The 12,784-nt window shown below is 36.5% G+C and overlaps 1 protein-coding gene across 2 annotated transcripts in view; it reads left to right on the plus strand.

Moving 5' to 3' along the window:
* Positions 1–12,784, plus strand: part of apba1a (amyloid beta (A4) precursor protein-binding, family A, member 1a) — a 51,321-nt gene that overhangs the window by 13,049 nt on the left and 25,488 nt on the right. For both annotated transcript variants that reach the window (XM_042724695.1, XM_042724694.1), the window contains exon 2: positions 2,273–2,392. The gene's annotated coding sequence lies outside the window, so the exon portion shown is untranslated. The remainder of the gene's footprint in view (positions 1–2,272; positions 2,393–12,784) is intronic.

The raw sequence follows: 12,784 nt of genomic DNA on the forward strand, positions 1-12,784 counted from the left end.
AGAAGCACTGTATGCTGGATGAATGTGTGTGTAACGTTCAGTATCAGAAGGGCTGGATGGGAATGTTTTTTAGCATGAGAAGGGTGCATGTGTATGTCTGGTTGTCAAACTATGCCAGAGGTTGGGTTTATATACAGATATTTTCCCTGAAAGTTTGAGTTAGAATAGTTTGCAAGAGCTCAATTATAAACAGACTATAAAAGCAAACTAGTGAGTAGATGAGTTTACCTGTTTGCAGATGTTTAATGTCCTCGAAAACCTCTGTACTCTCATTTAGCCACTTGTTAGCAACCCACTTTTTTAAGATAAGGTAAAGGTTTAAAAAAAAATCACAATGGGGTATTACTGGTGTATTTTATGTTGTATAATAAAACATAAAAATATCTTGTGCATTTAACCAAAAACCTATTTAAAAACCCATTGACTTCAGGACAGTGAGATGTGCTAAAATGACCCGTTTCTGACTTTTGGCTGTCAAAAATGTCATCCTTTCAGCACTATATTATACAAAGTATACAGGTCATTGAGCACATTTTGAGACCACAGACTCCAGTTTCGGGGCAAGTTGTCATGGTGGAACCTGCCATAAATAGCCTATTACAGGATTTTTTAAATGAGAGTACAACAACAAATCCTGTTATCCTGTGAAACACTGTTAAGCCACTGTTAACACTGTTTACAATCTGCCTGAATAATATAGTTGACTCTAGTTTAGTCAGAATATCTTTCACATGTTTTATTGTGTTCATTTAACCAGCAAGTTGTCATTTATGAGATGCTTTAATTCAAAGTGACTTCCAGTGCTCTTGTTACAGGGACAAACCCCCAGAGCAGCCTGGGGTGAAGTGGCTTCTCAAAGCCTCAGTGACGATTTCTCATGCTTTACAATTACATGTAATGAGTTTTTACCCCCTACATGACCCCACAGTAAAAAACAAAACAAAGAACAGAATAAGCAGAATTTGTGTAGTGTTTTTGTGGTCAGTATTTATAGAGCAAAGTTTTAATGTAACTGGTCACTTAAAGAAAAATAACAGACAGATCAAGTTAAGTGTCCAACAACCGTTATGCAGAAACATTTTTTTTTCAAAATACTGTTGAACTGCAACAACAACAACAAAATTTCAGCACTAATTGATGGACGTCTAAAATATAAAAATAAAGAGAAACCTAAAACAGGCCCAAGGCCTGGACCGCGTCTAGAACTGTGATGTGAAAATTGGCCCAAAGCCCAGCCCTAGGGGTGTAAAAGAAAAGTCGGGGACTGTTGGGCCCGGGCTGAAATGCAGGGCTCTAATTGATACACCTGATATTAAAGGACTGAAAATAGTATTAATAAACTATTAATCATAATGAGTAAGCCTTTCAAAGAGACTGGCTTTCTTATGTTTACTATTAAAAATGTTTAAAAAATGTATTTATTTTTTTAGGTCATTTGGTGATTTTTCTTAAAATACCATAATGTAAAGTAGAATTTAAAGAGTCATTGAATTTGTTCTGTTCTGCTTTGCAGTTTTCATGATTGAGAGTCACATTTGAGGAGCTTCTGGTTGATAATGAAATTTAAAATGTTTTTCAGTTTTACTTTGTGACCACCTTATGCATCATTAATAACGGAGGATGCAGTGCTACTTTTTTGCTTTGCTATATTAAGTGCTTTAAGTGTCGGGCTAAAGCAGGCTTCATTTGCTAGTGCTCAGGTTTTTATAACTCTTAACCCATCCGTAAATATTATATTCCTGCACCGTTTGTTCTGCAGACATGAATGATGGCTCAAATTGTACAGTGTGTGTACAGCAGAGATATGCTACAGCTTTTTTAAAAGATCAGACTTCCACCCAGCAGATGATAAAGTCACATAAACTGACCCAACTCATATCTACATAACAGGATATAACTTGGAGCTGGACTCTTTTAATTGGGGCTAAAAGCATTGTTATCCAACTATGGTTGCAAGTCCGTTATTACCATCATAGTTCAACGATTAGGTGATTTCTGAAAACTTGCAGTAGTAGTTCAAACGAACATTGGCATCAGCCTGGTTAGAACTACAACTCTTAACAGTGGAATTCTTTTTTGGGGGGTTTATGCAACAAATATGTTACATTTATGGCTAAAGCAAAGAAAATATTTAGCAATTTGCTATTGGCAATTTTTTTCTCTAAAAAATGTATCTAGATATTTTCACTAGTAAAGTAAAATAATACATTTAGTATTTAACATATTTCTCTGTCTCAGTATCTGCATTAAAATGTCTTTCCTCTATCCTCAGCATCCTGATCCTGAGCTCTGACCCTAACAACCTCAAAGTCCCTAACCCATCTACCTCGACATCCCTCTCCACCTTGGTACTGGCACTGCTTCCCCCACAGAAGATCGATGAGCCTGGGAGGTGAGTGCCGGTCTCATTTTGTCATGTATTTGACAAAGATCCAATATCTCAGTCCCTGCATTGCTATCTCACACTCTTTGGATGTTTTCATATCTCACTCAAAACATTCTCAAACTCAAGAGCTAAAAATGCAAAGTGAACAGATGGACTGAAGAGACTCAGTGTCACTGACTGAGAACTATTAAGAAAAAGAAGGTTTCAGTATCTTATCCTCTCAGTTTGTAGACTAACCTCTAATAGATCTTTTCTGGAAAGCTCTGTATGCAGACAGTTGCCGTCTAAGGCAGTATCCTGTTCATTATGGAACCTCTTAAAGGAATAATTCCCCAAAAAAAAAAAGAAAAAGAAAATTATGTCATTAATTACTCACCCTCATGTTGTTCCAAACCTGTAAGACCTTCGCTCTTCTTCAGAACACAAAGATATTTTGGATCAAATCTGAGAGCTTTCTGACCCTCCACAGACAGCAACACAACCACCACGTTCAGTGCCCAAAAAGGTACTAAGGACATCTTTAAAATAATCCATGTGACATCAGTGGTTTAACCGTAATGTTATGAAGCTACGAGAATACTTTTTGTCCAAAAATCAAAACAAATGACTTTATTCAATGATTTCTTCTCTTGTACAAGAATGATGTACATGGGCAGCAGTAACATGGGCTCTCCATGCAAGAAGCTCACAAATAGTATGGAAGACTTGACTTGCAATTGATTTCAAAATTGCAGTTGAGTTAGCAAGTTGCCTAGCTAACGACATGATGCTCTAATACGCATAAAAATACAAAGCACACAAACTTGATGAAACATTAAGTCACACAATTATTTTAAAGAATACTTTATATAATGTTTTAATTATAAAATTTATTTATTTATAATTAATATTACAAAACTTCAAGATTACAAAACTTAGTAAGAATTAGCAGAGTTGTGTTGTTATATCTTATTAGTTTTTACTTAATATACTCAATCTATACTAAAGATCAGTGCTTCTTAAACCTGTCCTGGAGGACCCCCTGCCCTGCACCTTTTGTATGTTTCCCTTATCTAACACACCTGATTCCACTCATCAGCTCGTTAGTAGAGACTGCAAGAACTAAATTGGGTGTGTTTGATTAGGGAGACATACAAAATGTGCAGAGCAGGTTTGGGAAGCACTGCTGTAGATAAAATTGCTATTACTGGTATTATTATAATGTCAATTATAATATATATAATATTAGAATGTCAAAAAGTGGTTCAAAAATAAATTCCATTTTGTTTGGTTCCATCCTAAAAAATAAAGAGCACACATAAATTGTGTAAAATATTTCATTTTTAATCACACCAAAAAAAAAAAAAAAATTAACATTCCTATGAAATTTATTTCTTCATTGAGCTCTTTTGGGATTGCTTTTTCCATGTAAGATACAAGTGATCCTGCCTTATAATTTGGCAAAAACGACGTGTCTTAGGAGGAGGCATAATTAAATCTGGATCAGTCGTTGGGCCTGGAGTGCACATATGATGCCTCAAAGTGCAGTTTCCTTAGGCCTCTCGCTAGGTTTTGAAACAGAGCATGACTTTCTCCTTCACTGACTGAGTGAAATCTGTCCTTAAACAGCAGACTTTCATTTCCTCTCTGGTCAGGACAAAATATCACTCTTAATCTAACGTGTTTTCTTGTTCTGTGGAGTGATTGTTAGGACAGCATTCACTTTCATTTCTCCCTCTGTTCACCATTGTCAGGTCATGTGGATCTATTTCTAAAAGCATGTAATGTGTCAATGTCCAAAATATAAAAAACTAAAAACTAAAAAAAAAACATGATTTCTTAGGAGTATTGTTTGAATTGGAAATCATTTCAGGTAGGGATTTCTTATGCACCCAATATCACTTTCCACTCTGTTTGTTTCAGTTCTCTTTAGCTAACAAAAGCCTGTTCCTGAATAACATGACTTATAAAAGTATTAGCAATTCTGTTGCTCTACGTGTTGTTCTAATTGCAACAATTAGGTTATAATTCTTAAGTTTAAGCATCTGTTCTTGACTAAAGCATATTGGTGAATGCATGTTTACACCTTTTATAAAAATACATTCTTAAATTCCAATACAGACATAATAATTTTGTAAAAGGTAAAGGGTTTAAACTGTAATGGCCGTGTTAAATGCAGCTGTTAAAGAGCCTGTGATTTATTTATTTATGATTTAACACCATGTCAGCAGCAGTGGTTATATTCAAAGAGCCAGTGATTTATTTCAGCACAGACATGCTTTTAAACTGTTTCTAATTTAAGTATATCTTGCCATCTTAAATTAATCGGCTCTATCAGATTGCAACTGGATTTGACTCTTATCCTCAGGCAATCCTTTTGATTTTCATTCTGCTTCAAGGGCAAAAGGCCAGGTAATATTTGTTGCTATTGCAACAGCTGTGCATTGTGTTATTTAAATAGTGAGAAGAGGAAGAAGCAGTAGAGACCGACCACACTATTGTCATAATGGGGGTGTTGTCACTAATCAAAAACCCTACATCAGCTCTCATGGGGAAATCCAGTAGCTTTTTACCACTTGCTTTGTGTCATTGATTGATTGATTATTTTCTTTTATTTGTTTGTTTGTTTTTCCCCACTGTGAAACATTTCCTGAATTCTTAAGTGGGAAATTAACATTTTAAGAAGGGCACGTTCTTGATTTAACTTTGATTACAATATGTAGAGTCTGTCTTTCTTTCTTTCTTGCTTTCTTGCTTTCTTGCTTTCTTCATTTAGTATAAAAAGTAAACTTGTTTAAAAGGTTCACCCAAAAATGAAAATTCTCTTTTCCTCATCCTCTTTTTTTCCTTTTTAAGTAATACACAAACAATTCATTTTTTAAATATATTCTAAGTCTTCTGAAACAATTATCTGTGAATACTCAAATTTCGTTTTATTTCTCATACAAAGTTGTTTTATGGATTCAGAACAAGAAGTGGTTTAGACTGTTTTCAAGATAATTTTTAATGGTGATTTGCTTCCTTTTTGAAGCTTGAAAGCTCTTGTCTTCATTCATTGGAATTGTTTGGAAATTAGCAAGTAGCACATTCTTCAAAATATCCCCTTTTGTGTTCCACAGAAGAAAGTCAACTTTCATTTCTATAAAGACTGTTTGGTGAAGTCTCAGGTTTGACATTGAAAATTAGATAACTGGAGTCATCTGAGATTCCACTGTGTTAAGTGACTATGAAAAAGCAGCAGAAACTATTTTAAGTAACCTCTATGTTGGATTAGTATTGTGAAATTCAGCTACAAGTCCAAATCTACACTGGTAGTGTAATGTTTTCATTAGTTCCTCTCTTTCTCACAGGTACTGTAACCTTACATTTGCATGTCAGTTGATCTGCTAATGTTACATCATCTAAGAGTTTGTTCACCTTGGTTTACATCTGATGGATCAGCGGTCAGGCTGGAGGAAGATTAAAAAAAAGCACTTCCAGTCTTGAAGTAGGTCCTGTTGAAAGAAGATAACAGTACTGATTTCAAGCCCATATGTCCTGAAGGCTATCTTTTGCTAGTGACTAATTTTATAATGAAGGCAGGATTAACAGGGTTTTACCATGCAGCTCACCAAAAGTTAAAATAATTAGCAATGCATGCCAAAAGTAATTTTCTTCATACTCCTTATAATTCACTTCCTCCAGTTACTGGCTTAGCCACTAATCAAATAATAAGGAATAGTAAGGATTATAATTTTTTTTATTCATTATAAATTTGTTTTATTTAACTTTAATTTTAAATACTGTTGTTAGTCTAAATTTTGCAGCAGTTCTGTAGGAATCGTCATGGCTAGAGTGAATGTCCTTGACCTGCTGAGTGACTGTACCATCGTTCCTCATTATTCTGACAAATATAATTATTTCAGTTGCTATGAGGGTTTTTATTGGCTGATCCAGTTATAGTGAGTCACAGGTCAGATTTGATTTGCCGAAGGCAGATGTGAGTGGAGGGGGGAGGGTTAGATCCATACCATTGATTGGCCAAATTAGAGAAGTATGCTAATGTGTCTTCATTTACGTCTTTTCTCAAAGCTTCCCAAGACACCGTTTGGAATGAAGGAGAACCACTTCATTTTAATAGACCTTCCTTGAGGGAATAATAAATAATTCTCTACAATCCTACACATGCTAACCGACAATTCTGTACATGCAATTCAGCTGTTGTTAGGAGAATAAAAACGGCATCTGTCAGAGCAGATTCGTTTGTAAATGTTTTTTTTTTTTTTCAACATTATACCAAAAAAATAAACATTCTTATCATTAAATATTAATGCTGTTGACTCAAAAGCTTGAATTTTTCATCAGATGTGATACTATGCTGCCTTTGAAGTCAATCTGAAACCAGTTTCCTTAATACATTTCCTGGTAAATCAGGGTGGAATAAAGCACAGTTGACTAACATAGCTGTTTATTAAAATATATCACAAATAATGATGTGACGTTTACAATGCCCTCTTGTAGCTTCATGGGAAGTCAGAGTGATACTACAGTGGGTTCTGTTCTTATTCACTTGGCATAGTAAATGCACAGCATTGTAGATTCAGCTGAGCTTGCGATCTGTCATAGTGTGACACCATCTGTCAGTGTGTCCAGTGTAGTGTGCTTTAATAGGCCTGAATCAGCAAACTAGTGGATGAAGTTTGACTGGTTTTAATGGTTTTGTTGATGCTTAAAAGCACGTTCCACCCAAACAGTCTGCCATTGACATGAGCACTTAGAAAAGCTATTGTGCATCTCTCTCCCTCTCTCTCTCTCTCTCTCTCTCTCTCTCGGCCCACCGCCCCTTTACTATGCCTGCCACTGTTCTGTCAGTTTAGTCTGGCAGTGGTAATCCTGTTATAGGAACGATTCGCTAAAACTCACCATGGTGTCTGTTTGTGTATTTTTGTTTTTTACTGGATGCGTGTGTGTAATCAGGCATTTGGAAGAGACTTCTACATCAGAAAAAACTGGTGGACAGTTATTTTGTTATGGAGTTGACTAGAGCTCCTTGTGTGGACGATAATGCAATATGCTGATCCAGAGTCACTCTTGTTTCATGTTGGTTTGAATTACATTGCTAATTCACTTCCAACCTTGAGGAGCTACTCAGAGACTGTTTTGGCTGAAGTCATTGAGCTGCTGTTTGAGTCACTCTCATTGTTTCTGTAGAGGAGGCTTCAGCTGCTGTGACTCACTGTGATGTCTGAGATACAGTGCTGCCTGGAACATAGAACACAACTCCCATAGAAAAGGTGTAGCCATTGCTGCCGGTGATATCACATCAACTCTGTACACACAGTTTGGCAGTTGAAAGAACAGAAATGGCATGTGCCAGAGTGTTTGAAAAAAAAAATATTATAACAAAATTTAATTTATAATTTATGACTTTATCATTTTTAAAGTCATAATTTATTTACTTTTATAATTATATATATAATTATGAATTAAAGTATATTGTTAAATTATATATTATATCATATAAACGTACACTGCTGTAGAATGTGGGGTTGATAAGATTTTTTAAATATTTTTACTTAAGATGTGCATTCATTCATTCAAAAAAATGCTGGACAGCAATGTATCTGCCATCCGTTATGGACACAGCCAGTGTCTTTATCCAGTGAGTCCCGTCAGTGATCTTGAGACAATGGTTCATTCCCTGCCCTTTCTGCCGCAGGACCGCGGGCTCTAATGAATTGCATTGTTTGTTTGCAGCCAAACAGCAGTGTGTCTTTATTCACAGGCTGCCTGACCCACACTCCCTGCCAGCTTTATAGACAGGAGCGGCTCCACTCCGCTGTGGGTGTGGATAAGTGAGCGTATCTGCTGAGTTTGGCTAACCACCCGCAGATAGGTCTGTAACCATAAATCTTTTCAGTTCTGAAGGTGGTAAAGGTCTTAACTCATCAGTTTCCACCTCCTGGTTTGTTGCACAGAGATAGCATTGAGGGAAAAACACACATGCTGCAGTATTGTTACACATAAAACATGTTTTCTCCTGTACTAAAATTTAAATAAACTTAAATCAAATACGCGACGTGTCCGCAAGTTCAATTGGGTGCGCACAGCAAATATGACGTCATCTCTGTGTTTTGGCAGAAGTTTGCTTTGAGTGCCACGAACCCATTTCACGTGGCGGTGTACATGGCATTTTTTGGAACTTTCCGCGCAGCTCTGCATCTGAGGATGCACGAGTTCAGCAGTTTAATTTGTAGTTCAAACTCTCATCAGGTGCTTTTTGATGCTTTGACAGAACACAATGCATAGTTTGTCCAAGGCTTTTTATTTGGAGTACGTTTCATTTTTGTAGTATAAAAATAGAATTAGAATTTATTTAGATACTATTTATACACTTATTTGCTTTAAGTTGTCTTGTGTTTGATGCGAAATAAAGCCAATAGTTTAAGATTGTTTTTATCAGTTTGTACATAAAGAAATTATTAATTCATCACGCGAGAAGTCTTGTACCGGCAAATGACTTCTTCTCATCTGTGATTCCCGATGGTTTTAGAGGACAATTACTCCTCGTCCCCCTCTGTCGTTTCAAAGAATAGTACAACAGCGAACACGACAAGTATAAAAGCCTCGTCCGTTTGTGGAGGTGCGTGCGCAGTCAGCGGAGGCCTGCGGAGCAGAGCCAGGCGAAAGTATAAATCCCGCTTTATGGGTGACTGTTGTGAGCCTGAAAAGCTTAAGAAGCCTTAGTTCCCCTCTATATTCACTGCATGTTTAACATTAACATTTTTCAAAATTACTTCATTTGTGTTCTATAGAACAAAACCAGTTTGGAACATTTTTTATCGAATGATCCCTTCAAAGCAAGTGGAGTGAAAATTCTGCCAGTGCAACAAGACAAAAGGTGCATTCCATTCGACCATAAGTGGACTGCAAAGTGGACTTCACAGGGTATTCGGCCATCTTAAGTGAGATTCCAATCCGAAGGGAGCGAATATGTTCAGTTCAGAGTGCACTGGAAACGGCATAGGGCAGGGTTCCTCAATAGCCGGCCCATGGGCCACATCCGGCCTGTGAGAGAAAAATGTTTGGCCCGCGCTAATTTCAGATAATGTGGTATGAAAATTCAAACGCAGCATCAGAAAGCAACATTAACTTACATTGTGTATACACCGAACACGAGCAGCGCGGCGCAGTGTGAAGAAGCAAAATACAATAGAACCCATTATAATCAGTGATGCTGTCTACACTGAATGCGGCGTGGCGCGACATGACAAATCCCCGACAGTAAACTGCTGCTGCGTTCTGTTTATAACATACTGACACAAAGTTCAAACGATTTGCAATGCTTTGTCGCGTCCTGTGTAAATATGATGTGACAGCAAAAACATGGAGAGTGTGAAGTAAAGAAAAGTGGACACGGAAAATAGATGATTTAAATGTGAATGGACTGAACAGTTTTTGTGAGTGAGTGACTGATACCATCTTTGTTATGGAATACACGTGTTGGTTCACAGTTCACAGTTTTAATGTCGAAGTTTCATGATCTGAGGTAAAATATCTATTGTTGCTTTCACTATGGCTATAAAGATCACGCAAAATAATATTCAAACTGAGATGAGACACTTTTAATATTAAATAAAGCACATAATCTTCATATTTTGGTATAAAGTCATATAAAAGTCATATTTTGTCTGTTGTTCCTGTCGCGACGTCGCAGAAAAAAGAAAAAAAAAATTCTAAAATACAATCCTGTGTTGATTATTGTCATGTGTTGCTGTTGTGGTGGTTAGGACATAAACTACATGGAAAAGATACTTTTATCGCATTATGTCAATGAATGTTACATTTGCATATTTTGTATGAACAGGTGAAACTAAGTAAAACTTTATTTAGCCTACCTCATAGGTGCTTACTATGAGGCTGCGCCTGGGAAAGATGGGACCACTACAATCGGTTAATAGTCAATTATATAATAATAAATATATACATTTTGACAGTATTTATTTGATACATATGTACATAAACTGACAGTCACCACTGATAAGCTACTACTAAATATTGTAGAAACTTGTAAAACTCATAAAAAGTGCTATACAAATAAACTTGAATTGAATTTAATTGAATACACTATTGTATTTTATATTTATTTAAATTTGAAAGTAGAATAAATAGAAATATTTATTTATTTTATATCATAATCTACGTGACCCCGTCACTGCCTTTCCTTGATGATGTTTCAGGGCATTCCAAATGAGGGATTATTCTCAGAGAAGTCCACTTCAGCGGGTATCTCTTGCTTATGGAGTAGGGAGCAGTGAACATGTAGGGACCCTGTAAATCGAAATGCACCTAAAAAATGCATTTTCTGAAAACAGACTTTATAGTCAGCATGAAACAGAATTTGCTAATTTTCTTCCATTTGTGGTTTATATCTAACTGAAACAACATTTGCCTCAATAAACTTCTAATTTGCTGCTTATTAATAGTTAGTAAGGTGGTTGCTAAATTAAGGTATTGGGTAGGATTAGGAATTAAGAATATGATCATGCAGAATATGTGCTTTGTAAGTACTAATAAACAGCCAATATGTTATTAATAGGCATGTTAATAAGCAAGTAGTTAATAGTGAGAATTGGTACCTATACTAAAGTGTTACCAAAATGTTTTTAATTAAAGATTAAGAGACAACATGAATCTGTAATAAATAAATAAATGTAAAAATGTGCACAGATAAATCTTTTATAATAAATCTACAGTACTTCATAAAATTAAGAATTGTCAATTTCCTAGTGACTTTAATATATTATGCAATTTATCCTCTCAGATATTTGTGTTCTACTCAATTTTTCTTCTTTTAAGGATGTTTAGATGGTTTACTGGGATTCAAAACAGTGACACTTATTAATTTTTCTCAAATCTCAACCCACGGTTCGTCTCCTCTCATCGTGCTTTCTGAGAGCAGCAGTAGAGACTCCATGCTGATTTGTCGTTGTGGGTAAGCCACTGAGTGAGACCTCCACTGGGAACTGTGTGGGAGAGAGAGCTGTGAACACCCTCTGATTAAACCTGCTCCTCACACATGCTGAAGACTACATGTGTGAGGACCTTACGTGTGTGTGTGTGTGTGTGTGTGTGAGAGAGAGAGAGAGAGAGAGAGAGAGAGAGAGAGAGAGAGAGAGAGAGAGAGAGAGAAAATGGCATGGTGTTCTTCTGTATCAGCAGTCCTTTTTGTCAGCTGGCCCAGCTTTTCCCAGCTCCTCTACTTTCATCAGTGACCTTCAGCACGTGTTTAGGCCGTGTTCCCCTTCTCCTTGTGTTTTTGTAGCTTAGGTGAGATTTCACAGTCATGCTGATTTCAGCCCACGCTGCACGTACAGCTGATATTACTTTCTCAGGGTTATTTTCAAATACTCATTTGCATAATATCTAGGGGTTTTGCCAAGTACACATCTAAAGCTCTGTATGTTTGTTCTTTGATGGAGATATGTTGACATTTTCTCTTTCTTCAACATATAAGAACCGGTAGATGGTTGTAGAGCCTGAAGCTATTTTTTACAGCTTGTTCATTCATTGGAGCTTTTGTTCTAATACAAACCAGGTATCTATTATTTTTTTGTCTTTGCTGATCTATAAGCTATAGGATGACCATAAGTTCTCTTTCTCCTGAACATGTCTTGGCAAGGATTTTTTAATTTCATCTGGGTTTTGGTAATGACTAAAAAGAAGTTTGGCTAATAGCCTTCAGGTTATTGTACATAACCGATCAATTGTGGAAGTGCAAGAAGGTAAGATCTACTGAGGACAGTCAAATATAATGTATGAGGACTGCAGAAAGCACATCATTAGGAAAGAACCCACACATTTTAGGCAATTTAGAAATTCTGGCAGGACACATACAGAAAAATAGGACATATGGTCTGTGCTTGAAAGCCGGAAGTTGTTGGTACACATCACACTGAAATGGTTTGACAAACACTAATTTTATTTCCTATTTTTTCTTATATTGAAACAAGTAATTGTAGTGGAACTTATCAAAAACAAAGCTAGTTATTATGATCCAGTTAGTCCCTGCTAATAGATGTGCAGACTGCTAACAGACATGGACTAAATCCACAAAAGTCCAGTTTAGTTTTCACTGAGCCTTTAAAAATGTATGGTTTATGGAAGTCACTGTATGCTTGCATATTCCAAGGTGATGACTACTGGAGAGCAAAGAGTTAACCTGTGACTCTCTGAGATGTTGTGTGTGCAAAATCAATAATGGTAAACAATCATCCCTCTGGGATCACATTGTTAGGTCTGTCAGTCCAATGTTGATTGATGTGCCTGACTCACCCATGCCAAGAATCTCTCTCTTTCTCTCTTGTTGGGGTATCTCCAGGAAGGATTCTGGGTGAGTCAGTCAGTGAGTCAGAGAGGAGAGGAGTTGGAAGTTTTCAC

The sequence above is a fragment of the Cyprinus carpio genome, chromosome B5 (genome assembly GCF_018340385.1).
Source record: "Cyprinus carpio isolate SPL01 chromosome B5, ASM1834038v1, whole genome shotgun sequence".
NCBI classification, from domain to species: domain Eukaryota; kingdom Metazoa; phylum Chordata; class Actinopteri; order Cypriniformes; family Cyprinidae; genus Cyprinus; species Cyprinus carpio.